This window comes from Equus asinus, chromosome 10 (assembly GCF_041296235.1).
Source record: "Equus asinus isolate D_3611 breed Donkey chromosome 10, EquAss-T2T_v2, whole genome shotgun sequence".
In the NCBI taxonomy this organism is placed as follows: domain Eukaryota; kingdom Metazoa; phylum Chordata; class Mammalia; order Perissodactyla; family Equidae; genus Equus; species Equus asinus.
In genome coordinates this window covers 5857504-5882304 of record NC_091799.1, presented here as the reverse complement: position 1 = coordinate 5882304, position 24801 = coordinate 5857504, and positions in this window count along the sequence as shown.

The window sequence follows — 24801 nt, the reverse complement described above, 5'->3', positions numbered from 1 at the left end:
TCTCTGCCCCTTGGAAACAGGGCAGCACTTGGGGCCTGGCAGCTCTAGGGCAATGGAGCACACCCAGAGCCGGAATTCTACTTCAGCCAGATGAGGCCTGCCAAGAAACTGCATTTCACAGGCCTTTCAAAGACATGTTCCCGGTAGGCTGTAAGAGCACGGGGCAGAGCGAGTTGGTTCTTAGCTTCCCAAAGAGCTGGAAGCAAGATGCTTTGGGGGCTCCCTGCCCCTTTGCCAACAAGGCCGACCTTTGGGCCTTTCAGCTCTAGGGCAATGGAGCACACCCAGAGCAGAAGTTCTACCTCAGCCAGATAAGGCCTGCCAAGAAACTGCGTTTCAAAGGCTTTGGTAAGAGATGTTCCCTGTACACTGTCAGAGCACTGGGCAGAGACAGTTGTTTCTTAGCTTCCCAATGAGCTGGAAGCAAGATGCTTTGGGGCCTCTCTGCCCCTTTGCAAACAAGGCATCCCTTTGGGCCTTTCAGCTCTAGGGCAATGGAGCACACCCAGAGCCGGAGTTCTACTTCAGCCAGATGAGGCCTGCCAAGAAACTGCGTTTCACAGGCCTTTCAAAGACATGTTCCCGGTAGGCTGTAAGAGCACGGGGCAGAGCGAGTTGGTTCTTAGCTTCCCAGAGAGCTGGAAGCAAGATGCTTTGGGGCCTCTCTGCCCCTTTGGAAACAAGGCAGCACCTTGGGCCTGGCAGCTCTAGGGCAATGGAGCACACCCAGAGCAGAAGTTCTACTTCAGCCAAATCAGGCCTGCCAGGAAACGGCGTTTCACAGGCCTTGGTAAGAGATGTTCCCGGTAGGCTGTAAGAGCACTGGGCAACGCCAGATGTTTCTTAGCTTCCCGAAGAGCTGGAAGCAAGATGCTTTGGTGCCACTCTCTCACTTTGGAATCAAGGCAGCCCTTTGGGGCAGGTAGCTCCAGGCCAGTGGAGCACACCCAGAGCAGAAGTTCTACTTCGGCCAGTTCAGGCCACCAACAAAGTGCGTTTCACAGGCCTTGGTAAGAGATGTTCCCGGTAGGCTGTAAGAGCACTGGGCAACGCCAGATGTTTCTTAGCTTCCCGAAGAGCTGGAAGCAAGATGCTTTGGGGCCTCTCTGCCCCTTTGCAAACAAGGCGGCCCTTTGGGCCAGGCAGCTCTAGGCCAATGGAGCACACCCAGAGCAGAAGTTCTACTTCAGCTAGATCAGGCCACCTACAAAGTGCGTTTCACAGGCCTTGGTAAGAGATTTTCTCTCAGGCTGTAAGAGCACTGGGCAGAGCCAGTTGTTTCTTAGCTTCCCGAAGAGCTGGAAGCAAGATGCTTTGGGGGCTCCCTGCCCCTTTGCCAACAAGGCCGACCTTTGGGCCTTTCAGCTCTAGGCCAATGGAGCACACCCAGAGCAGAAGTTCTACCTCAGCCAGATAAGGCCTGCCAAGAAACTGCGTTTCAAAGGCTTTGGTAAGAGATGTTCCCGGTACTCTGTCAGAGCACTGGCAGAGACAGTTGTTTCTTAGCTTCCCAATGAGCTGGAAGCAAGATGCTTTGGGGCCTCTCTGCCCCTTTGCAAACAAGGCATCCCTTTGGGCCTTTCAGCTCTAGGGCAATGGAGCACACCCAGAGCAGAAGTTCTACCTCAGCCAGATCAGGCCTGCCAAGAAACTGCTTTTCACAGGCCTTCGTAAGAGGTGTTCCCGGAAGGCTGTAAGAGTACCTGGCAGAGCGAGTTGTTTCTTAGCTTCAAAAACAGCTGGAAGCAACATGATTTGGGGCCTCTCTCCCCCTTTGGAAACAAAGCAGCCTTTGTGCCTGGCAGCTCTAGGCCAAAGTAGCACACCCAGAGCACAAGTTCTACCTCAGCCAGATAAGGCCTGTCAAGAAGCTGCGTTTCACAGGCCTTTGTATGTGACGTTCCCGGTTGGCTTTGAGAGCACTGTGCAGAGCCAGTTGTTTTAGCTTCCCAGAGAGCAGGAAGCAAGATGCTTTGGGGCCTCTGTCACACTTTGGAAATAAAGGCAGCCCTTTGGGCCTGGCAGCCCTAGGCCAATGGAGTACACCCAGAGCAGAAGTTCTACCTCAGCCAGATCAGGCCTTCCAAGAAACTGCGTCTCACAGGCCTTTCTCTGTCACGTTGCCGGTAGGCTGTGAGAGCACTGTGCAGAGCCAGTTGTTTCTTAGCTTCCCAAAGATTTGGAAGCAAGATACTTTGGGGACTCTCAGCCCCTTTGGAAACAAGGCGGCCCTTTGGGCCTGGCAGCTCTAGGCCAAAGTAGCACGCCCAGAGCAGGAGTTCTACTTCAGCCAGATCAGGCCTGCCAAGAAACTGCGTTTCACAGGCCTTGGTAAGAGATGTTCCCGGTAGGCTGTAAGAGCACTGGGCAGAGCCAGTTGTTTCTTACCTTCCTGAAAAGCTGGAAGCAAGACGCTTGGGACCCCTCTGCCCGTTTGGGAACAAGGCAGCCTTTTGGGTCGGGAAGCTCTAGGCCAATGGAGCACACGCAGAGCAGGAGTTCTACTTCAGCCTGATCAGGCCTGCAAAGGAACAGCTTTTGACAGGCCTTGGTAAGAGATGTTCCCGGTAGGTGTAAGAGCACTGGGCAGAGCCAGTTGTTTCTTAGCTTCGCAAAGACCGGGAAGCAAGATGCTTTGGGCCTCTCTGCCCCTTGGAAACAGGGCAGCACTTGGGGCCTGGCAGCTCTAGGGCAATGGAGCACACCCAGAGCCGGAGTTCTACTTCAGCCAGATGAGGCCTGCCAAGAAACTGCGTTTCACAGGCCTTTCAAAGACATGTTCCCGGTAGGCTGTAAGAGCACGGGGCAGAGCGAGTTGGTTCTTAGCTTCCCAGAGAGCTGGAAGCAAGATGCTTTGGGGCCTCTCTGCCCCTTTGGAAACAAGGCAGCACCTTGGGCCTGGCAGCTCTAGGGCAATGGAGCCCACCCAGAGCAGAAGTTCTACTTCAGCCAAATCAGGCCTGCCAGGAAACGGCGTTTCACAGGCCTTGGTAAGAGATGTTCCCGGTAGGCTGTAAGAGCACTGGGCAACGCCAGATGTTTCTTAGCTTCCCGAAGAGCTGGAAGCAAGATGCTTTGGTGCCACTCTCTCACTTTGGAATCAAGGCAGCCCTTTGGGGCAGGTAGCTCCAGGCCAGTGGAGCACACCCAGAGCAGAAGTTCTACTTCGGCCAGTTCAGGCCACCAACAAAGTGCGTTTCACAGGCCTTGGTAAGAGATGTTCCCGGTAGGCTGTAAGAGCACTGGGCAACGCCAGATGTTTCTTAGCTTCCCGAAGAGCTGGAAGCAAGATGCTTTGGGGCCTCTCTGCCCCTTTGCAAACAAGGCGGCCCTTTGGGCCAGGCAGCTCTAGGCCAATGGAGCACACCCAGAGCAGAAGTTCTACTTCAGCTAGATCAGGCCACCTACAAAGTGCGTTTCACAGGCCTTGGTAAGAGATTTTCTCTCAGGCTGTAAGAGCACTGGGCAGAGCCAGTTGTTTCTTAGCTTCCCGAAGAGCTGGAAGCAAGATGCTTTGGGGGCTCCCTGCCCCTTTGCCAACAAGGCCGACCTTTGGGCCTTTCAGCTCTAGGCCAATGGAGCACACCCAGAGCAGAAGTTCTACCTCAGCCAGATAAGGCCTGCCAAGAAACTGCGTTTCAAAGGCTTTGGTAAGAGATGTTCCCGGTACTCTGTCAGAGCACTGGGCAGAGACAGTTGTTTCTTAGCTTCCCAATGAGCTGGAAGCAAGATGCTTTGGGGCCTCTCTGCCCCTTTGCAAACAAGGCATCCCTTTGGGCCTTTCAGCTCTAGGGCAATGGAGCACACCCAGAGCAGAAGTTCTACCTCAGCCAGATCAGGCCTGCCAAGAAACTGCTTTTCACAGGCCTTCGTAAGAGGTGTTCCCGGAAGGCTGTAAGAGTACCTGGCAGAGCGAGTTGTTTCTTAGCTTCAAAAACAGCTGGAAGCAACATGATTTGGGGCCTCTCTCCCCCTTTGGAAACAAAGCAGCCTTTGTGCCTGGCAGCTCTAGGCCAAAGTAGCACACCCAGAGCACAAGTTCTACCTCAGCCAGATAAGGCCTGTCAAGAAGCTGCGTTTCACAGGCCTTTGTATGTGACGTTCCCGGTTGGCTTTGAGAGCACTGTGCAGAGCCAGTTGTTTTAGCTTCCCAGAGAGCAGGAAGCAAGATGCTTTGGGGCCTCTCTCACACTTTGGAAATAAAGGCAGCCCTTTGGGCCTGGCAGCCCTAGGCCAATGGAGTACACCCAGAGCAGAAGTTCTACCTCAGCCAGATCAGGCCTTCCAAGAAACTGCGTCTCACAGGCCTTTCTCTGTCACGTTGCCGGTAGGCTGTGAGAGCACTGTGCAGAGCCAGTTGTTTCTTAGCTTCCCAAAGATTTGGAAGCAAGATACTTTGGGGACTCTCAGCCCCTTTGGAAACAAGGCGGCCCTTTGGGCCTGGCAGCTCTAGGCCAAAGTAGCACGCCCAGAGCAGGAGTTCTACTTCAGCCAGATCAGGCCTGCCAAGAAACTGCGTTTCACAGGCCTTGGTAAGAGATGTTCCCGGTAGGCTGTAAGAGCACTGGGCAGAGCCAGTTGTTTCTTACCTTCCTGAAAAGCTGGAAGCAAGACGCTTGGGACCCCTCTGCCCGTTTGGGAACAAGGCAGCCTTTTGGGTCGGGAAGCTCTAGGCCAATGGAGCACACGCAGAGCAGGAGTTCTACTTCAGCCTGATCAGGCCTGCAAAGGAACAGCGTTTGACAGGCCTTGGTAAGAGATGTTCCCGGTAGGTGTAAGAGCACTGGGCAGAGCCAGTTGTTTCATAGCTTCGCAAAGACCGGGAAGCAAGATGCTTTGGGCCTCTCTGCCCCTTGGAAACAGGGCAGCACTTGGGGCCTGGCAGCTCTAGGGCAATGGAGCACACCCAGAGCCGGAGTTCTACTTCAGCCAGATGAGGCCTGCCAAGAAACTGCGTTTCACAGGCCTTTCAAAGACATGTTCCCGGTAGGCTGTAAGAGCACGGGGCAGAGCGAGTTGGTTCTTAGCTTCCCAGAGAGCTGGAAGCAAGATGCTTTGGGGCCTCTCTGCCCCTTTGGAAACAAGGCAGCACCTTGGGCCTGGCAGCTCTAGGGCAATGGAGCCCACCCAGAGCAGAAGTTCTACTTCAGCCAAATCAGGCCTGCCAGGAAACGGCGTTTCACAGGCCTTGGTAAGAGATGTTCCCGGTAGGCTGTAAGAGCACTGGGCAACGCCAGATGTTTCTTAGCTTCCCGAAGAGCTGGAAGCAAGATGCTTTGGTGCCACTCTCTCACTTTGGAATCAAGGCAGCCCTTTGGGGCAGGTAGCTCCAGGCCAGTGGAGCACACCCAGAGCAGAAGTTCTACTTCGGCCAGTTCAGGCCACCAACAAACTGCGTTTCACAGGCCTTGGTAAGAGATGTTCCCGGTAGGCTGTAAGAGCACTGGGCAACGCCAGATGTTTCTTAGCTTCCCGAAGAGCTGGAAGCAAGATGCTTTGGGGCCTCTCTGCCCCTTTGCAAACAAGGCGGCCCTTTGGGCCAGGCAGCTCTAGGCCAATGGAGCACACCCAGAGCAGAAGTTCTACTTCAGCTAGATCAGGCCACCTACAAAGTGCGTTTCACAGGCCTTGGTAAGAGATTTTCTCTCAGGCTGTAAGAGCACTGGGCAGAGCCAGTTGTTTCTTAGCTTCCCGAAGAGCTGGAAGCAAGATGCTTTGGGGGCTCCCTGCCCCTTTGCCAACAAGGCCGACCTTTGGGCCTTTCAGCTCTAGGCCAATGGAGCACACCCAGAGCAGAAGTTCTACCTCAGCCAGATAAGGCCTGCCAAGAAACTGCGTTTCAAAGGCTTTGGTAAGAGATGTTCCCGGTACTCTGTCAGAGCACTGGGCAGAGACAGTTGTTTCTTAGCTTCCCAATGAGCTGGAAGCAAGATGCTTTGGGGCCTCTCTGCCCCTTTGCAAACAAGGCATCCCTTTGGGCCTTTCAGCTCTAGGGCAATGGAGCACACCCAGAGCAGAAGTTCTACCTCAGCCAGATCAGGCCTGCCAAGAAACTGCTTTTCACAGGCCTTCGTAAGAGGTGTTCCCGGAAGGCTGTAAGAGTACCTGGCAGAGCGAGTTGTTTCTTAGCTTCAAAAACAGCTGGAAGCAACATGATTTGGGGCCTCTCTCCCCCTTTGGAAACAAAGCAGCCTTTGTGCCTGGCAGCTCTAGGCCAAAGTAGCACACCCAGAGCACAAGTTCTACCTCAGCCAGATAAGGCCTGTCAAGAAGCTGCGTTTCACAGGCCTTTGTATGTGACGTTCCCGGTTGGCTTTGAGAGCACTGTGCAGAGCCAGTTGTTTTAGCTTCCCAGAGAGCAGGAAGCAAGATGCTTTGGGGCCTCTCTCACACTTTGGAAATAAAGGCAGCCCTTTGGGCCTGGCAGCCCTAGGCCAATGGAGTACACCCAGAGCAGAAGTTCTACCTCAGCCAGATCAGGCCTTCCAAGAAACTGCGTCTCACAGGCCTTTCTCTGTCACGTTGCCGGTAGGCTGTGAGAGCACTGTGCAGAGCCAGTTGTTTCTTAGCTTCCCAAAGATTTGGAAGCAAGATACTTTGGGGACTCTCAGCCCCTTTGGAAACAAGGCGGCCCTTTGGGCCTGGCAGCTCTAGGCCAAAGTAGCACGCCCAGAGCAGGAGTTCTACTTCAGCCAGATCAGGCCTGCCAAGAAACTGCGTTTCACAGGCCTTGGTAAGAGATGTTCCCGGTAGGCTGTAAGAGCACTGGGCAGAGCCAGTTGTTTCTTACCTTCCTGAAAAGCTGGAAGCAAGACGCTTGGGACCCCTCTGCCCGTTTGGGAACAAGGCAGCCTTTTGGGTCGGGAAGCTCTAGGCCAATGGAGCACACGCAGAGCAGGAGTTCTACTTCAGCCTGATCAGGCCTGCAAAGGAACAGCGTTTGACAGGCCTTGGTAAGAGATGTTCCCGGTAGGTGTAAGAGCACTGGGCAGAGCCAGTTGTTTCATAGCTTCGCAAAGACCGGGAAGCAAGATGCTTTGGGCCTCTCTGCCCCTTGGAAACAGGGCAGCACTTGGGGCCTGGCAGCTCTAGGGCAATGGAGCACACCCAGAGCCGGAGTTCTACTTCAGCCAGATGAGGCCTGCCAAGAAACTGCGTTTCACAGGCCTTTCAAAGACATGTTCCCGGTAGGCTGTAAGAGCACGGGCAGAGCGAGTTGGTTCTTAGCTTCCCAGAGAGCTGGAAGCAAGATGCTTTGGGGCCTCTCTGCCCCTTTGGAAACAAGGCAGCACCTTGGGCCTGGCAGCTCTAGGGCAATGGAGCCCACCCAGAGCAGAAGTTCTACTTCAGCCAAATCAGGCCTGCCAGGAAACGGCGTTTCACAGGCCTTGGTAAGAGATGTTCCCGGTAGGCTGTAAGAGCACTGGGCAACGCCAGATGTTTCTTAGCTTCCCGAAGAGCTGGAAGCAAGATGCTTTGGTGCCACTCTCTCACTTTGGAATCAAGGCAGCCCTTTGGGGCAGGTAGCTCCAGGCCAGTGGAGCACACCCAGAGCAGAAGTTCTACTTCGGCCAGTTCAGGCCACCAACAAACTGCGTTTCACAGGCCTTGGTAAGAGATGTTCCCGGTAGGCTGTAAGAGCACTGGGCAACGCCAGATGTTTCTTAGCTTCCCGAAGAGCTGGAAGCAAGATGCTTTGGGGCCTCTCTGCCCCTTTGCAAACAAGGCGGCCCTTTGGGCCAGGCAGCTCTAGGCCAATGGAGCACACCCAGAGCAGAAGTTCTACTTCAGCTAGATCAGGCCACCTACAAAGTGCGTTTCACAGGCCTTGGTAAGAGATTTTCTCTCAGGCTGTAAGAGCACTGGGCAGAGCCAGTTGTTTCTTAGCTTCCCGAAGAGCTGGAAGCAAGATGCTTTGGGGGCTCCCTGCCCCTTTGCCAACAAGGCCGACCTTTGGGCCTTTCAGCTCTAGGCCAATGGAGCACACCCAGAGCAGAAGTTCTACCTCAGCCAGATAAGGCCTGCCAAGAAACTGCGTTTCAAAGGCTTTGGTAAGAGATGTTCCCGGTACTCTGTCAGAGCACTGGGCAGAGACAGTTGTTTCTTAGCTTCCCAATGAGCTGGAAGCAAGATGCTTTGGGGCCTCTCTGCCCCTTTGCAAACAAGGCATCCCTTTGGGCCTTTCAGCTCTAGGGCAATGGAGCACACCCAGAGCAGAAGTTCTACCTCAGCCAGATCAGGCCTGCCAAGAAACTGCTTTTCACAGGCCTTCGTAAGAGGTGTTCCCGGAAGGCTGTAAGAGTACCTGGCAGAGCGAGTTGTTTCTTAGCTTCAAAAACAGCTGGAAGCAACATGATTTGGGGCCTCTCTCCCCCTTTGGAAACAAAGCAGCCTTTGTGCCTGGCAGCTCTAGGCCAAAGTAGCACACCCAGAGCACAAGTTCTACCTCAGCCAGATAAGGCCTGTCAAGAAGCTGCGTTTCACAGGCCTTTGTATGTGACGTTCCCGGTTGGCTTTGAGAGCACTGTGCAGAGCCAGTTGTTTTAGCTTCCCAGAGAGCAGGAAGCAAGATGCTTTGGGGCCTCTCTCACACTTTGGAAATAAAGGCAGCCCTTTGGGCCTGGCAGCCCTAGGCCAATGGAGTACACCCAGAGCAGAAGTTCTACCTCAGCCAGATCAGGCCTTCCAAGAAACTGCGTCTCACAGGCCTTTCTCTGTCACGTTGCCGGTAGGCTGTGAGAGCACTGTGCAGAGCCAGTTGTTTCTTAGCTTCCCAAAGATTTGGAAGCAAGATACTTTGGGGACTCTCAGCCCCTTTGGAAACAAGGCGGCCCTTTGGGCCTGGCAGCTCTAGGCCAAAGTAGCACGCCCAGAGCAGGAGTTCTACTTCAGCCAGATCAGGCCTGCCAAGAAACTGCGTTTCACAGGCCTTGGTAAGAGATGTTCCCGGTAGGCTGTAAGAGCACTGGGCAGAGCCAGTTGTTTCTTACCTTCCTGAAAAGCTGGAAGCAAGACGCTTGGGACCCCTCTGCCCGTTTGGGAACAAGGCAGCCTTTTGGGTCGGGAAGCTCTAGGCCAATGGAGCACACGCAGAGCAGGAGTTCTACTTCAGCCTGATCAGGCCTGCAAAGAAACAGCGTTTGACAGGCCTTGGTAAGAGATGTTCCCGGTAGGTGTAAGAGCACTGGGCAGAGCCAGTTGTTTCTTAGCTTCGCAAAGACCGGGAAGCAAGATGCTTTGGGCCTCTCTGCCCCTTGGAAACAGGGCAGCACTTGGGCCTGGCAGCTCTAGGGCAATGGAGCACACCCAGAGCAGAAGTTCTACTTCAGCCAAATCAGGCCTGCCAGGAAACGGCGTTTCACAGGCCTTGGTAAGAGATGTTCCCGGTAGGCTGTAAGAGCACTGGGCAACGCCAGATGTTTCTTAGCTTCCCGAAGAGCTGGAAGCAAGATGCTTTGGTGCCACTCTCTCACTTTGGAATCAAGGCAGCCCTTTGGGGCAGGTAGCTCCAGGCCAGTGGAGCACACCCAGAGCAGAAGTTCTACTTCGGCCAGTTCAGGCCACCAACAAAGTGCGTTTCACAGGCCTTGGTAAGAGATGTTCCCGGTAGGCTGTAAGAGCACTGGGCAACGCCAGATGTTTCTTAGCTTCCCGAAGAGCTGGAAGCAAGATGCTTTGGGGCCTCTCTGCCCCTTTGCCAACAAGGCCGACCTTTGGGCCTTTCAGCTCTAGGCCAATGGAGCACACCCAGAGCAGAAGTTCTACCTCAGCCAGATAAGGCCTGCCCAGAAACTGCGTTTCAAAGGCTTTGGTAAGAGATGTTCCCGGTACTCTGTCAGAGCACTGGCAGAGACAGTTGTTTCTTAGCTTCCCAATGAGCTGGAAGCAAGATGCTTTGGGGCCTCTCTGCCCCTTTGCAAACAAGGCATCCCTTTGGGCCTTTCAGCTCTAGGGCAATGGAGCACACCCAGAGCAGAAGTTCTACCTCAGCCAGATCAGGCCTGCCAAGAAACTGCTTTTCACAGGCCTTCGTAAGAGGTGTTCCCGGAAGGCTGTAAGAGTACCTGGCAGAGCGAGTTGTTTCTTAGCTTCAAAAACAGCTGGAAGCAACATGATTTGGGGCCTCTCTCCCCCTTTGGAAACAAAGCAGCCTTTGTGCCTGGCAGCTCTAGGCCAAAGTAGCACACCCAGAGCACAAGTTCTACCTCAGCCAGATAAGGCCTGTCAAGAAGCTGCGTTTCACAGGCCTTTGTATGTGACGTTCCCGGTTGGCTTTGAGAGCACTGTGCAGAGCCAGTTGTTTTAGCTTCCCAGAGAGCAGGAAGCAAGATGCTTTGGGGCCTCTCTCACACTTTGGAAATAAAGGCAGCCCTTTGGGCCTGGCAGCCCTAGGCCAATGGAGTACACCCAGAGCAGAAGTTCTACCTCAGCCAGATCAGGCCTTCCAAGAAACTGCGTCTCACAGGCCTTTCTCTGTCACGTTGCCGGTAGGCTGTGAGAGCACTGTGCAGAGCCAGTTGTTTCTTAGCTTCCCAAAGATTTGGAAGCAAGATACTTTGGGGACTCTCAGCCCCTTTGGAAACAAGGCGGCCCTTTGGGCCTGGCAGCTCTAGGCCAAAGTAGCACGCCCAGAGCAGGAGTTCTACTTCAGCCAGATCAGGCCTGCCAAGAAACTGCGTTTCACAGGCCTTGGTAAGAGATGTTCCCGGTAGGCTGTAAGAGCACTGGGCAGAGCCAGTTGTTTCTTACCTTCCTGAAAAGCTGGAAGCAAGACGCTTGGGACCCCTCTGCCCGTTTGGGAACAAGGCAGCCTTTTGGGTCGGGAAGCTCTAGGCCAATGGAGCACACGCAGAGCAGGAGTTCTACTTCAGCCTGATCAGGCCTGCAAAGAAACAGCGTTTGACAGGCCTTGGTAAGAGATGTTCCCGGTAGGTGTAAGAGCACTGGGCAGAGCCAGTTGTTTCTTAGCTTCGCAAAGACCGGGAAGCAAGATGCTTTGGGCCTCTCTGCCCCTTGGAAACAGGGCAGCACTTGGAGCCTGGCAGCTCTAGGGCAATGGAGCACACCCAGAGCCAGAGTTCTACTTCAGCCAGATGAGGCCTGCCAAGAAACTGCGTTTCACAGGCCTTTCAAAGACATGTTCCCGGTAGGCTGTAAGAGCACGGGGCAGAGCGAGTTGGTTCTTAGCTTCCCAGAGAGCTGGAAGCAAGATGCTTTGGGGCCTCTCTGCCCCTTTGGAAACAAGGCAGCACCTTGGGCCTGGCAGCTCTAGGGCAATGGAGCACACCCAGAGCAGAAGTTCTACTTCAGCCAAATCAGGCCTGCCAGGAAACGGCGTTTCACAGGCCTTGGTAAGAGATGTTCCCGGTAGGCTGTAAGAGCACTGGGCAACGCCAGATGTTTCTTAGCTTCCCGAAGAGCTGGAAGCAAGATGCTTTGGTGCCACTCTCTCACTTTGGAATCAAGGCAGCCCTTTGGGGCAGGTAGCTCCAGGCCAGTGGAGCACACCCAGAGCAGAAGTTCTACTTCGGCCAGTTCAGGCCACCAACAAACTGCGTTTCACAGGCCTTGGTAAGAGATGTTCCCGGTAGGCTACAAGAGCACTGGGCAACGCCAGATGTTTCTTAGCTTCCCGAAGAGCTGGAAGCAAGATGCTTTGGGGCCTCTCTGCCCCTTTGCAAACAAGGTGGCCCTTTGGGCCAGGCAGCTCTAGGCCAATGGAGCACACCCAGAGCAGAAGTTCTACTTCAGCTAGATCAGGCCACCAGCAAAGTGCGTTTCACAGGCCTTGGTAAGAGATTTTCTCTCAGGCTGTAAGAGCACTGGGCAGAGCCAGTTGTTTCTTAGCTTCCCGAAGAGCTGGAAGCAAGATGCTTTGGGGGCTCCCTGCCCCTTTGCCAACAAGGCCGACCTTTGGGCCTTTCAGCTCTAGGCCAATGGAGCACACCCAGAGCAGAAGTTCTACCTCAGCCAGATAAGGCCTGCCAAGAAACTGCGTTTCAAAGGCTTTGGTAAGAGATGTTCCCGGTACTCTGTCAGAGCACTGGGCAGAGACAGTTGTTTCTTAGCTTCCCAATGAGCTGGAAGCAAGATGCTTTGGGGCCTCTCTGCCCCTTTGCAAACAAGGCATCCCTTTGGGCCTTTCAGCTCTAGGGCAATGGAGCACACCCAGAGCAGAAGTTCTACCTCAGCCAGATCAGGCCTGCCAAGAAACTGCTTTTCACAGGCCTTCGTAAGAGGTGTTCCCGGAAGGCTGTAAGAGTACCTGGCAGAGCGAGTTGTTTCTTAGCTTCAAAAACAGCTGGAAGCAACATGATTTGGGGCCTCTCTCCCCCTTTGGAAACAAAGCAGCCTTTGTGCCTGGCAGCTCTAGGCCAAAGTAGCACACCCAGAGCACAAGTTCTACCTCAGCCAGAAAAGGCCTGTCAAGAAGCTGCGTTTCACAGGCCTTTGTATGTGACGTTCCCGGTTGGCTTTGAGAGCACTGTGCAGAGCCAGTTGTTTTAGCTTCCCAGAGAGCAGGAAGCAAGATGCTTTGGGGCCTCTCTCACACTTTGGAAATAAAGGCAGCCCTTTGGGCCTGGCAGCCCTAGGCCAATGGAGTACACCCAGAGCAGAAGTTCTACCTCAGCCAGATCAGGCCTTCCAAGAAACTGCGTCTCACAGGCCTTTCTCTGTCACGTTGCCGGTAGGCTGTGAGAGCACTGTGCAGAGCCAGTTGTTTCTTAGCTTCCCAAAGATTTGGAAGCAAGATACTTTGGGGACTCTCAGCCCCTTTGGAAACAAGGCGGCCCTTTGGGCCTGGCAGCTCTAGGCCAAAGTAGCACGCCCAGAGCAGGAGTTCTACTTCAGCCAGATCAGGCCTGCCAAGAAACTGCGTTTCACAGGCCTTGGTAAGAGATGTTCCCGGTAGGCTGTAAGAGCACTGGGCAGAGCCAGTTGTTTCTTACCTTCCTGAAAAGCTGGAAGCAAGACGCTTGGGACCCCTCTGCCCGTTTGGGAACAAGGCAGCCTTGTGGGTCGGGAAGCTCTAGGCCAATGGAGCACACGCAGAGCAGGAGTTCTACTTCAGCCTGATCAGGCCTGCAAAGAAACAGCGTTTGACAGGCCTTGGTAAGAGATGTTCCCGGTAGGTGTAAGAGCACTGGGCAGAGCCAGTTGTTTCTTAGCTTCGCAAAGACCGGGAAGCAAGATGCTTTGGGCCTCTCTGCCCCTTGGAAACAGGGCAGCACTTGGGGCCTGGCAGCTCTAGGGCAATGGAGCACACCCAGAGCCGGAGTTCTACTTCAGCCAGATGAGGCCTGCCAAGAAACTGCGTTTCACAGGCCTTTCAAAGACATGTTCCCAGTAGGCTGTAAGAGCACGGGGCAGAGCAAGTTGGTTCTTAGCTTCCCAGAGAGCCGGAAGCAAGATGCTTTGGGGCCTCTCTGCCCCTTTGGAAACAAGGCAGCACCTTGGGCCTGGCAGCTCTAGGGCAATGGAGCACACCCAGAGCAGAAGTTCTACTTCAGCCAAATCAGGCCTGCCAGGAAACGGCGTTTCACTGGCCTTGGTAAGAGATGTTCCCGGTAGGCTGTAAGAGCACTGGGCAACGCCAGATGTTTCTTAGCTTCCCGAAGAGCTGGAAGCAAGATGCTTTGGGGCCACTCTCTCACTTTGGAATCAAGGCAGCCCTTTGGGGCAGGTAGCTCCAGGCCAGTGGAGCACACCCAGAGCAGAAGTTCTACTTCGGCCAGTTCAGGCCACCAACAAACTGCGTTTCACAGGCCTTGGTAAGAGATGTTCCCGGTAGGCTGTAAGAGCACTGGGCAACGCCAGATGTTTCTTAGCTTCCCGAAGAGCTGGAAGCAAGATGCTTTGGGGCCTCTCTGCCCCTTTGCAAACAAGGCGGCCCTTTGGGCCAGGCAGCTCTAGGCCAATGGAGCACACCCAGAGCAGAAGTTCTACTTCAGCTAGATCAGGCCACCTACAAAGTGCGTTTCACAGGCCTTGGTAAGAGATTTTCTCTCAGGCTGTAAGAGCACTGGGCAGAGCCAGTTGTTTCTTAGCTTCCCGAAGAGCTGGAAGCAAGATGCTTTGGGGGCTCCCTGCCCCTTTGCCAACAAGGCCGACCTTTGGGCCTTTCAGCTCTAGGCCAATGGAGCACACCCAGAGCAGAAGTTCTACCTCAGCCAGATAAGGCCTGCCAAGAAACTGCGTTTCAAAGGCTTTGGTAAGAGATGTTCCCGGTACTCTGTCAGAGCACTGGGCAGAGACAGTTGTTTCTTAGCTTCCCAATGAGCTGGAAGCAAGATGCTTTGGGGCCTCTCTGCCCCTTTGCAAACAAGGCATCCCTTTGGGCCTTTCAGCTCTAGGCCAATGGAGCACACCCAGAGCAGAAGTTCTACCTCAGCCAGATCAGGCCTGCCAAGAAACTGCTTTTCACAGGCCTTCGTAAGAGGTGTTCCCGGAAGGCTGTAAGAGTACCTGGCAGAGCGAGTTGTTTCTTAGCTTCAAAAACAGCTGGAAGCAACATGATTTGGGGCCTCTCTCCCCCTTTGGAAACAAAGCAGCCTTTGTGCCTGGCAGCTCTAGGCCAAAGTAGCACACCCAGAGCACAAGTTCTACCTCAGCCAGATAAGGCCTGTCAAGAAGCTGCGTTTCACAGGCCTTTGTATGTGACGTTCCCGGTTGGCTTTGAGAGCACTGTGCAGAGCCAGTTGTTTTAGCTTCCCAGAGAGCAGGAAGCAAGATGCTTTGGGGCCTCTCTCACACTTTGGAAATAAAGGCAGCCCTTTGGGCCTGGCAGCCCTAGGCCAATGGAGTACACCCAGAGCAGAAGTTCTACCTCAGCCAGATCAGGCCTTCCAAGAAACTGCGTCTCACAGGCCTTTCTCTGTCACGTTGCCGGTAGGCTGTGAGAGCACTGTGCAGAGCCAGTTGTTTCTTAGCTTCCCAAAGATTTGGAAGCAAGATACTTTGGGGACTCTCAGCCCCTTTGGAAACAAGGCGGCCCTTTGGGCCTGGCAGCTCTAGGCCAAAGTAGCACGCCCAGAGCAGGAGTTCTACTTCAGCCAGATCAGGCCTGCCAAGAAACTGCGTTTCACAGGCCTTGGTAAGAGATGTTCCCGGTAGGCTGTAAGAGCACTGGGCAGAGCCAGTTGTTTCTTACCTTCCTGAAAAGCTGGAAGCAAGACGCTTGGGACCCCTCTGCCCGTTTGGGAACAAGGCAGCCTTTTGGGTCGGGAAGCTCTAGGCCAATGGAGCACACGCAGAGCAGGAGTTCTACTTCAGCCTGATCAGGCCTGCAAAGAAACAGCGTTTGACAGGCCTTGGTAAGAGATGTTCCCGGTAGGTGTAAGAGCACTGGGCAGAGCCAGTTGTTTCTTAGCTTCGCAAAGACCGGGAAGCAAGATGCTTTGGGCCTCTCTGCCCCTTGGAAACAGGGCAGCACTTGGGGCCTGGCAGCTCTAGGGCAATGGAGCACACCCAGAGCCGGAGTTCTACTTCAGCCAGATGAGGCCTGCCAAGAAACTGCGTTTCACAGGCCTTTCAAAGACATGTTCCCGGTAGGCTGTAAGAGCACGGGGCAGAGCAAGTTGGTTCTTAGCTTCCCAGAGAGCCGGAAGCAAGATGCTTTGGGGCCTCTCTGCCCCTTTGGAAACAAGGCAGCACCTTGGGCCTGGCAGCTCTAGGGCAATGGAGCACACCCAGAGCAGAAGTTCTACTTCAGCCAAATCAGGCCTGCCAGGAAACGGCGTTTCACTGGCCTTGGTAAGAGATGTTCCCGGTAGGCTGTAAGAGCACTGGGCAACGCCAGATGTTTCTTAGCTTCCCGAAGAGCTGGAAGCAAGATGCTTTGGGGCCACTCTCTCACTTTGGAATCAAGGCAGCCCTTTGGGGCAGGTAGCTCCAGGCCAGTGGAGCACACCCAGAGCAGAAGTTCTACTTCGGCCAGTTCAGGCCACCAACAAACTGCGTTTCACAGGCCTTGGTAAGAGATGTTCCCGGTAGGCTGTAAGAGCACTGGGCAACGCCAGATGTTTCTTAGCTTCCCGAAGAGCTGGAAGCAAGATGCTTTGGGGCCTCTCTGCCCCTTTGCAAACAAGGCGGCCCTTTGGGCCAGGCAGCTCTAGGCCAATGGAGCACACCCAGAGCAGAAGTTCTACTTCAGCTAGATCAGGCCACCTACAAAGTGCGTTTCACAGGCCTTGGTAAGAGATTTTCTCTCAGGCTGTAAGAGCACTGGGCAGAGCCAGTTGTTTCTTAGCTTCCCGAAGAGCTGGAAGCAAGATGCTTTGGGGGCTCCCTGCCCCTTTGCCAACAAGGCCGACCTTTGGGCCTTTCAGCTCTAGGCCAATGGAGCACACCCAGAGCAGAAGTTCTACCTCAGCCAGATAAGGCCTGCCAAGAAACTGCGTTTCAAAGGCTTTGGTAAGAGATGTTCCCGGTACTCTGTCAGAGCACTGGGCAGAGACAGTTGTTTCTTAGCTTCCCAATGAGCTGGAAGCAAGATGCTTTGGGGCCTCTCTGCCCCTTTGCAAACAAGGCATCCCTTTGGGCCTTTCAGCTCTAGGGCAATGGAGCACACCCAGAGCAGAAGTTCTACCTCAGCCAGATCAGGCCTGCCAAGAAACTGCTTTTCACAGGCCTTCGTAAGAGGTGTTCCCGGAAGGCTGTAAGAGTACCTGGCAGAGCGAGTTGTTTCTTAGCTTCAAAAACAGCTGGAAGCAACATGATTTGGGGCCTCTCTCCCCCTTTGGAAACAAAGCAGCCTTTGTGCCTGGCAGCTCTAGGCCAAAGTAGCACACCCAGAGCACAAGTTCTACCTCAGCCAGATAAGGCCTGTCAAGAAGCTGCGTTTCACAGGCCTTTGTATGTGACGTTCCCGGTTGGCTTTGAGAGCACTGTGCAGAGCCAGTTGTTTTAGCTTCCCAGAGAGCAGGAAGCAAGATGCTTTGGGGCCTCTCTCACACTTTGGAAATAAAGGCAGCCCTTTGGGCCTGGCAGCCCTAGGCCAATGGAGTACACCCAGAGCAGAAGTTCTACCTCAGCCAGATCAGGCCTTCCAAGAAACTGCGTCTCACAGGCCTTTCTCTGTCACGTTGCCGGTAGGCTGTGAGAGCACTGTGCAGAGCCAGTTGTTTCTTAGCTTCCCAAAGATTTGGAAGCAAGATACTTTGGGGACTCTCAGCCCCTTTGGAAACAAGGCGGCCCTTTGGGCCTGGCAGCTCTAGGCCAAAGTAGCACGCCCAGAGCAGGAGTTCTACTTCAGCCAGATCAGGCCTGCCAAGAAACTGCGTTTCACAGGCCTTGGTAAGAGATGTTCCCGGTAGGCTGTAAGAGCACTGGGCAGAGCCAGTTGTTTCTTACCTTCCTGAAAAGCTGGAAGCAAGACGCTTGGGACCCCTCTGCCCGTTTGGGAACAAGGCAGCCTTTTGGGTCGGGAAGCTCTAGGCCAATGGAGCACACGCAGAGCAGGAGTTCTACTTCAGCCTGATCAGGCCTGCAAAGAAACAGCGTTTGACAGGCCTTGGTAAGAGATGTTCCCGGTAGGTGTAAGAGCACTGGGCAGAGCCAGTTGTTTCTTAGCTTCGCAAAGACCGGGAAGCAAGATGCTTTGGGCCTCTCTGCCCCTTGGAAACAGGGCAGCACTTGGGGCCTGGCAGCTCTAGGGCAATGGAGCACACCCAGAGCCGGAGTTCTACTTCAGCCAGATGAGGCCTGCCAAGAAACTGCGTTTCACAGGCCTTTCAAAGACATGTTCCCGGTAGGCTGTAAGAGCACGGGGCAGAGCGAGTTGGTTCTTAGCTTCCCAGAGAGCCGGAAGCAAGATGCTTTGGGGCCTCTCTGCCCCTTTGGAAACAAGGCAGCACCTTGGGCCTGGCAGCTCTAGGGCAATGGAGCACACCCAGAGCAGAAGTTCTACTTCAGCCAAATCAGGCCTGCCAGGAAACGGCGTTTCACAGGCCTTGGTAAGAGATGTTCCCGGTAGGCTGTAAGAGCACTGGGCAACGCCAGATGTTTCTTAGCTTCCCGAAGAGCTGGAAGCAAGATGCTTTGGTGCCACTCTCTCACTTTGGAATCAAGGCAGCCCTTTGGGGCAGGTAGCTCCAGGCCAGTGGAGCACACCCAGAGCAGAAGTTCTACTTCGGCCAGTTCAGGCCACCAACAAAGTGCGTTTCACAGGCCTTGGTAAGAGATGTTCCCGGTAGGCTGTAAGAGCACTGGGCAACGCCAGATGTTTCTTAGCTTCCCGAAGAGCTGGAAGCAAGATGCTTTGGGGCATCTCTGCCCCTTTGCCAACAAGGCCGACCTTTGGGCCTTTCAGCTCTAGGCCAATGGAGCACACCCAGAGCAGAAGTTCTACCTCAGCCAGATAAGGCCTGCCAAGAAACTGCGTTTCAAAGGCTTTGGTAAGAGATGTTCCCGGTACTCTGTCAGAGCACTGGCAGAGACAGTTGTTTCTTAGCTTCCCAATGAGCTGGAAGCAAGATGCTTTGGGGCCTCTCTGCCCCTTTGCAAACAAGGCATCCCTTTGGGCCTTTCAGCTCTAGGGCAATGGAGCACACCCAGAGCAGAAGTTCTACCTCAGCCAGATCAGGCCTGCCAAGAAACTGCTTTTCACAGGCCTTCGTAAGAGGTGTTCCCGGAAGGCTGTAAGAGTACCTGGCAGAGCGAGTTGTTTCTTAGCTTCAAAAACAGCTGGAAGCAACATGATTTGGGGCCTCTCTCCCCCTTTGGAAACAAAGCAGCCTTTGTGCCTGGCAGCTCTAGGCCAAAGTAGCACACCCAGAGCACAAGTTCTACCTCAGCCAGATAAGGCCTGTCAAGAAGCTGCGTTTCACAGGCCTTTGTATGTGACGTTCCCAGTTGGCTTTGAGAGCACTGTGCAGAGCCAGTTGTTTTAGCTTCCCAGAGAGCAGGAAGCAAGATGCTTTGGGGCCTCTCTCACACTTTGGAAATAAAGGCAGCCCTTTGGGCCTGGCAGCCCTAGGCCAATGGAGTACACCCAGAGCAGAAGTTCTACCTCAGCCAGATCAGGCCTTCCAAGAAACTGCGTCTCACAGGCCTTTCTCTGTCACGTTGCCGGTAGGCTGTGAGAGCACTGTGCAGAGCCAGTTGTTTCTTAGCTTCCCAAAGATTTGGAAGCAAGATACTTTGGGGACTCTCAGCCCCTTGGGAAACAAGGCGGCCCTTTGGGCCTGGCAGCTCTAGGCCAAAGTAGCACGCCCAGAGCAGGAGTTCTACTTCAGCCAGATCAGGCCTGCCAAGAAACTGCGTTTCACAGGCCTTGGTAAGAGATGTTCCCGGTAGGCTGTAAGAGCACTGGGCAGAGCCAGTTGTTTCTTACCTTCCTGAAAAGCTGGAAGCAAGACGCTTGGGACCCCTCTGCCCGTTTGGGAACAAGGCAGCCTTTTGGGTCGGGAAGCTCTAGGCCAATGGAGCACACGCAGAGCAGGAGTTCTACTTCAGCCTGATCAGGCCTGCAAAGAAACAGCGTTTGACAGGCCTTGGTAAGAGATGTTCCCGGTAGGTGTAAGAGCACTGGGCAGAGCCAGTTGTTTCTTAGCTTCGCAAAGACCGGGAAGCAAGATGCTTTGGGCCTCTCTGCCCCTTGGAAACAGGGCAGCACTTGGGGCCTGGCAGCTCTAGGGCAATGGAGCACACCCAGAGCCGGAGTTCTACTTCAGCCAGATGAGGCCTGCCAAGAAACTGCGTTTCACAGGCCTTTCAAAGACATGTTCCCGGTAGGCTGTAAGAGCACGGGGCAGAGCGAGTTGGTTCTTAGCTTCCCAGAGAGCTGGAAGCAAGATGCTTTGGGGCCTCTCTGCCCCTTTGGAAACAAGGCAGCACCTTGGGCCTGGCAGCTCTAGGGCAATGGAGCACACCCAGAGCAGAAGTTCTACTTCAGCCAAATCAGGCCTGCCAGGAAACGGCGTTTCACAGGCCTTGGTAAGAGATGTTCCCGGTAGGCTGTAAGAGCACTGGGCAACGCCAGATGTTTCTTAGCTTCCCGAAGAGCTGGAAGCAAGATGCTTTGGTGCCACTCTCTCACTTTGGAATCAAGGCAGCCCTTTGGGGCAGGTAGCTCCAGGCCAGTGGAGCACACCCAGAGCAGAAGTTCTACTTCGGCCAGTTCAGGCCACCAACAAAGTGCGTTTCACAGGCCTTGGTAAGAGATGTTCCCGGTAGGCTGTAAGAGCACTGGGCAACGCCAGATGTTTCTTAGCTTCCCGAAGAGCTGGAAGCAAGATGCTTTGGGGCATCTCTGCCCCTTTGCCAACAAGGCCGACCTTTGGGCCTTTCAGCTCTAGGCCAATGGAGCACACCCAGAGCAGAAGTTCTACCTCAGCCAGATAAGGCCTGCCAAGAAACTGCGTTTCAAAGGCTTTGGTAAGAGATGTTCCCGGTACTCTGTCAGAGCACTGGCAGAGACAGTTGTTTCTTAGCTTCCCAATGAGCTGGAAGCAAGATGCTTTGGGGCCTCTCTGCCCCTTTGCAAACAAGGCATCCCTTTGGGCCTTTCAGCTCTAGGGCAATGGAGCACACCCAGAGCAGAAGTTCTACCTCAGCCAGATCAGGCCTGCCAAGAAACTGCTTTTCACAGGCCTTCGTAAGAGGTGTTCCCGGAAGGCTGTAAGAGTACCTGGCAGAGCGAGTTGTTTCTTAGCTTCAAAAACAGCTGGAAGCAACATGATTTGGGGCCTCTCTCCCCCTTTGGAAACAAAGCAGCCTTTGTGCCTGGCAGCTCTAGGCCAAAGTAGCACACCCAGAGCACAAGTTCTACCTCAGCCAGATAAGGCCTGTCAAGAAGCTGCGTTTCACAGGCCTTTGTATGTGACGTTCCCGGTTGGCTTTGAGAGCACTGTGCAGAGCCAGTTGTTTTAGCTTCCCAGAGAGCAGGAAGCAAGATGCTTTGGGGCCTCTCTCACACTTTGGAAATAAAGGCAGCCCTTTGGGCCTGGCAGCCCTAGGCCAATGGAGTACACCCAGAGCAGAAGTTCTACCTCAGCCAGATCAGGCCTTCCAAGAAACTGCGTCTCACAGGCCTTTCTCTGTCACGTTGCCGGTAGGCTGTGAGAGCACTGTGCAGAGCCAGTTGTTTCTTAGCTTCCCAAAGATTTGGAAGCAAGATACTTTGGGGACTCTCAGCCCCTTGGGAAACAAGGCGGCCCTTTGGGCCTGGCAGCTCTAGGCCAAAGTAGCACGCCCAGAGCAGGAGTTCTACTTCAGCCAGATCAGGCCTGCCAAGAAACTGCGTTTCACAGGCCTTGGTAAGAGATGTTCCCGGTAGGCTGTAAGAGCACTGGGCAGAGCCAGTTGTTTCTTACCTTCCTGAAAAGCTGGAAGCAAGACGCTTGGGACCCCTCTGCCCGTTTGGGAACAAGGCAGCCTTTTGGGTCGGGAAGCTCTAGGCCAATGGAGCACACGCAGAGCAGGAGTTCTACTTCAGCCTGATCAGGCCTGCAAAGAAACAGCGTTTGACAGGCCTTGGTAAGAGATGTTCCCGGTAGGTGTAAGAGCACTGGGCAGAGCCAGTTGTTTCTTAGCTTCGCAAAGACCGGGAAGCAAGATGCTTTGGGCCTCTCTGCCCCTTGGAAACAGGGCAGCACTTGGGGCCTGGCAGCTCTAGGGCAATGGAGCACACCCAGAGCCGGAGTTCTACTTCAGCCAGATGAGGCCTGCCAAGAAACTGCGTTTCACAGGCCTTTCAAAGACATGTTCCCGGTAGGCTGTAAGAGCACGGGGCAGAGCGAGTTGGTTCTTAGCTTCCCAGAGAGCTGGAAGCAAGATGCTTTGGGGCCTCTCTGCCCCTTTGGAAACAAGGCAGCACCTTGGGCCTGGCAGCTCTAGGGCAATGGAGCACACCCAGAGCAGAAGTTCTACTTCAGCCAAATCAGGCCTGCCAGGAAACGGCGTTTCACAGGCCTTGGTAAGAGATGTTCCCGGTAGGCTGTAAGAGCACTGGGCAACGCCAGATGTTTCTTAGCTTCCCGAAGAGCTGGAAGCAAGATGCTTTGGTGCCACTCTCTCACTTTGGAATCAAGGCAGCCCTTTGGGGCAGGTAGCTCCAGGCCAGTGGAGCACACCCAGAGCAGAAGTTCTACTTCGGCCAGTTCAGGCCACCAACAAAGTGCGTTTCACAGGCCTTGGTAAGAGATGTTCCCGGTAGGCTGTAAGAGCACTGGGCAACGCCAGATGTTTCTTAGCTTCCCGAAGAGCTGGAAGCAAGATGCTTTGGGGCATCTCTGCCCCTTTGCCAACAAGGCCGACCTTTGGGCCTTTCAGCTCTAGGCCAATGGAGCACACCCAGAGCAGAAGTTCTACCTCAGCCAGATAAGGCCTGCCAAGAAACTGCGTTTCAAAGGCTTTGGTAAGAGATGTTCCCGGTACTCTGTCAGAGCACTGGCAGAGACAGTTGTTTCTTAGCTTCCCAATGAGCTGGAAGCAAGATGCTTTGGGGCCTCTCTGCCCCTTTGCAAACAAGGCATCCCTTTGGGCCTTTCAGCTCTAGGGCAATGGAGCACACCCAGAGCAGAAGTTCTACCTCAGCCAGATCAGGCCTGCCAAGAAACTGCTTTTCACAGGCCTTCGTAAGAGGTGTTCCCGGAAGGCTGTAAGAGTACCTGGCAGAGCGAGTTGTTTCTTAGCTTCAAAAACAGCTGGAAGCAACATGATTTGGGGCCTCTCTCCCCCTTTGGAAACAAAGCAGCCTTTGTGCCTGGCAGCTCTAGGCCAAAGTAGCACACCCAGAGCACAAGTTCTACCTCAGCCAGATAAGGCCTGTCAAGAAGCTGCGTTTCACAGGCCTTTGTATGTGACGTTCCCGGTTGGCTTTGAGAGCACTGTGCAGAGCCAGTTGTTTTAGCTTCCCAGAGAGCAGGAAGCAAGATGCTTTGGGGCCTCTCTCACACTTTGGAAATAAAGGCAGCCCTTTGGGCCTGGCAGCCCTAGGCCAATGGAGTACACCCAGAGCAGAAGTTCTACCTCAGCCAGATCAGGCCTTCCAAGAAACTGCGTCTCACAGGCCTTTCTCTGTCACGTTGCCGGTAGGCTGTGAGAGCACTGTGCAGAGCCAGTTGTTTCTTAGCTTCCCAAAGATTTGGAAGCAAGATACTTTGGGGACTCTCAGCCCCTTTGGAAACAAGGCGGCCCTTTGGGCCTGGCAGCTCTAGGCCAAAGTAGCACGCCCAGAGCAGGAGTTCTACTTCAGCCAGATCAGGCCTGCCAAGAAACTGCGTTTCACAGGCCTTGGTAAGAGATGTTCCCGGTAGGCTGTAAGAGCACTGGGCAGAGCCAGTTGTTTCTTACCTTCCTGAAAAGCTGGAAGCAAGACGCTTGGGACCCCTCTGCCCGTTTGGGAACAAGGCAGCCTTTTGGGTCGGGAAGCTCTAGGCCAATGGAGCACACGCAGAGCAGGAGTTCTACTTCAGCCTGATCAGGCCTGCAAAGAAACAGCGTTTGACAGGCCTTGGTAAGAGATGTTCCCGGTAGGTGTAAGAGCACTGGGCAGAGCCAGTTGTTTCTTAGCTTCGCAAAGACCGGGAAGCAAGATGCTTTGGGCCTCTCTGCCCCTTGGAAACAGGGCAGCACTTGGGGCCTGGCAGCTCTAGGGCAATGGAGCACACCCAGAGCCGGAGTTCTACTTCAGCCAGATGAGGCCTGCCAAGAAACTGCGTTTCACAGGCCTTTCAAAGACATGTTCCCGGTAGGCTGTAAGAGCACGGGGCAGAGCGAGTTGGTTCTTAGCTTCCCAGAGAGCTGGAAGCAAGATGCTTTGGGGCCTCTCTGCCCCTTTGGAAACAAGGCAGCACCTTGGGCCTGGCAGCTGTAGGGCAATGGAGCACACCCAGAGCAGAAGTTCTACTTCAGCCAAATCAGGCCTGCCAGGAAACGGCGTTTCACAGGCCTTGGTAAGAGATGTTCCCGGTAGGCTGTAAGAGCACTGGGCAACGCCAGATGTTTCTTAGCTTCCCGAAGAGCTGGAAGCAAGATGCTTTGGTGCCACTCTCTCACTTTGGAATCAAGGCAGCCCTTTGGGGCAGGTAGCTCCAGGCCAGTGGAGCACACCCAGAGCAGAAGTTCTACTTCGGCCAGTTCAGGCCACCAACAAACTGCGTTTCACAGGCCTTGGTAAGAGATGTTCCCGGTAGGCTGTAAGAGCACTGGGCAACGCCAGATGTTTCTTAGCTTCCCGAAGAGCTGGAAGCAAGATGCTTTGGGGCCTCTCTGCCCCTTTGCAAACAAGGCGGCCCTTTGGGCCAGGCAGCTCTAGGCCAATGGAGCACACCCAGAGCAGAAGTTCTACTTCAGCTAGATCAGGCCACCTACAAAGTGCGTTTCACAGGCCTTGGTAAGAGATTTTCTCTCAGGCTGTAAGAGCACTGGGCAGAGCCAGTTGTTTCTTAGCTTCCCGAAGAGCTGGAAGCAAGATGCTTTGGGGGCTCCCTGCCCCTTTGCCAACAAGGCCGACCTTTGGGCCTTTCAGCTCTAGGCCAGTGGAGCACACCCAGAGCAGAAGTTCTACCTCAGCCAGATAAGGCCTGCCAAGAAACTGCGTTTCAAAGGCTTTGGTAAGAGATGTTCCCGGTACTCTGTCAGAGCACTGGGCAGAGACAGTTGTTTCTTAGCTTCCCAATGAGCTGGAAGCAAGATGCTTTGGGGCCTCTCTGCCCCTTTGCAAACAAGGCATCCCTTTGGGCCTTTCAGCTCTAGGGCAATGGAGCACACCCAGAGCAGAAGTTCTTCCTCAGCCAGATCAGGCCTGCCAAGAAACTGCTTTTCACAGGCCTTCGTAAGAGGTGTTCCCGGAAGGCT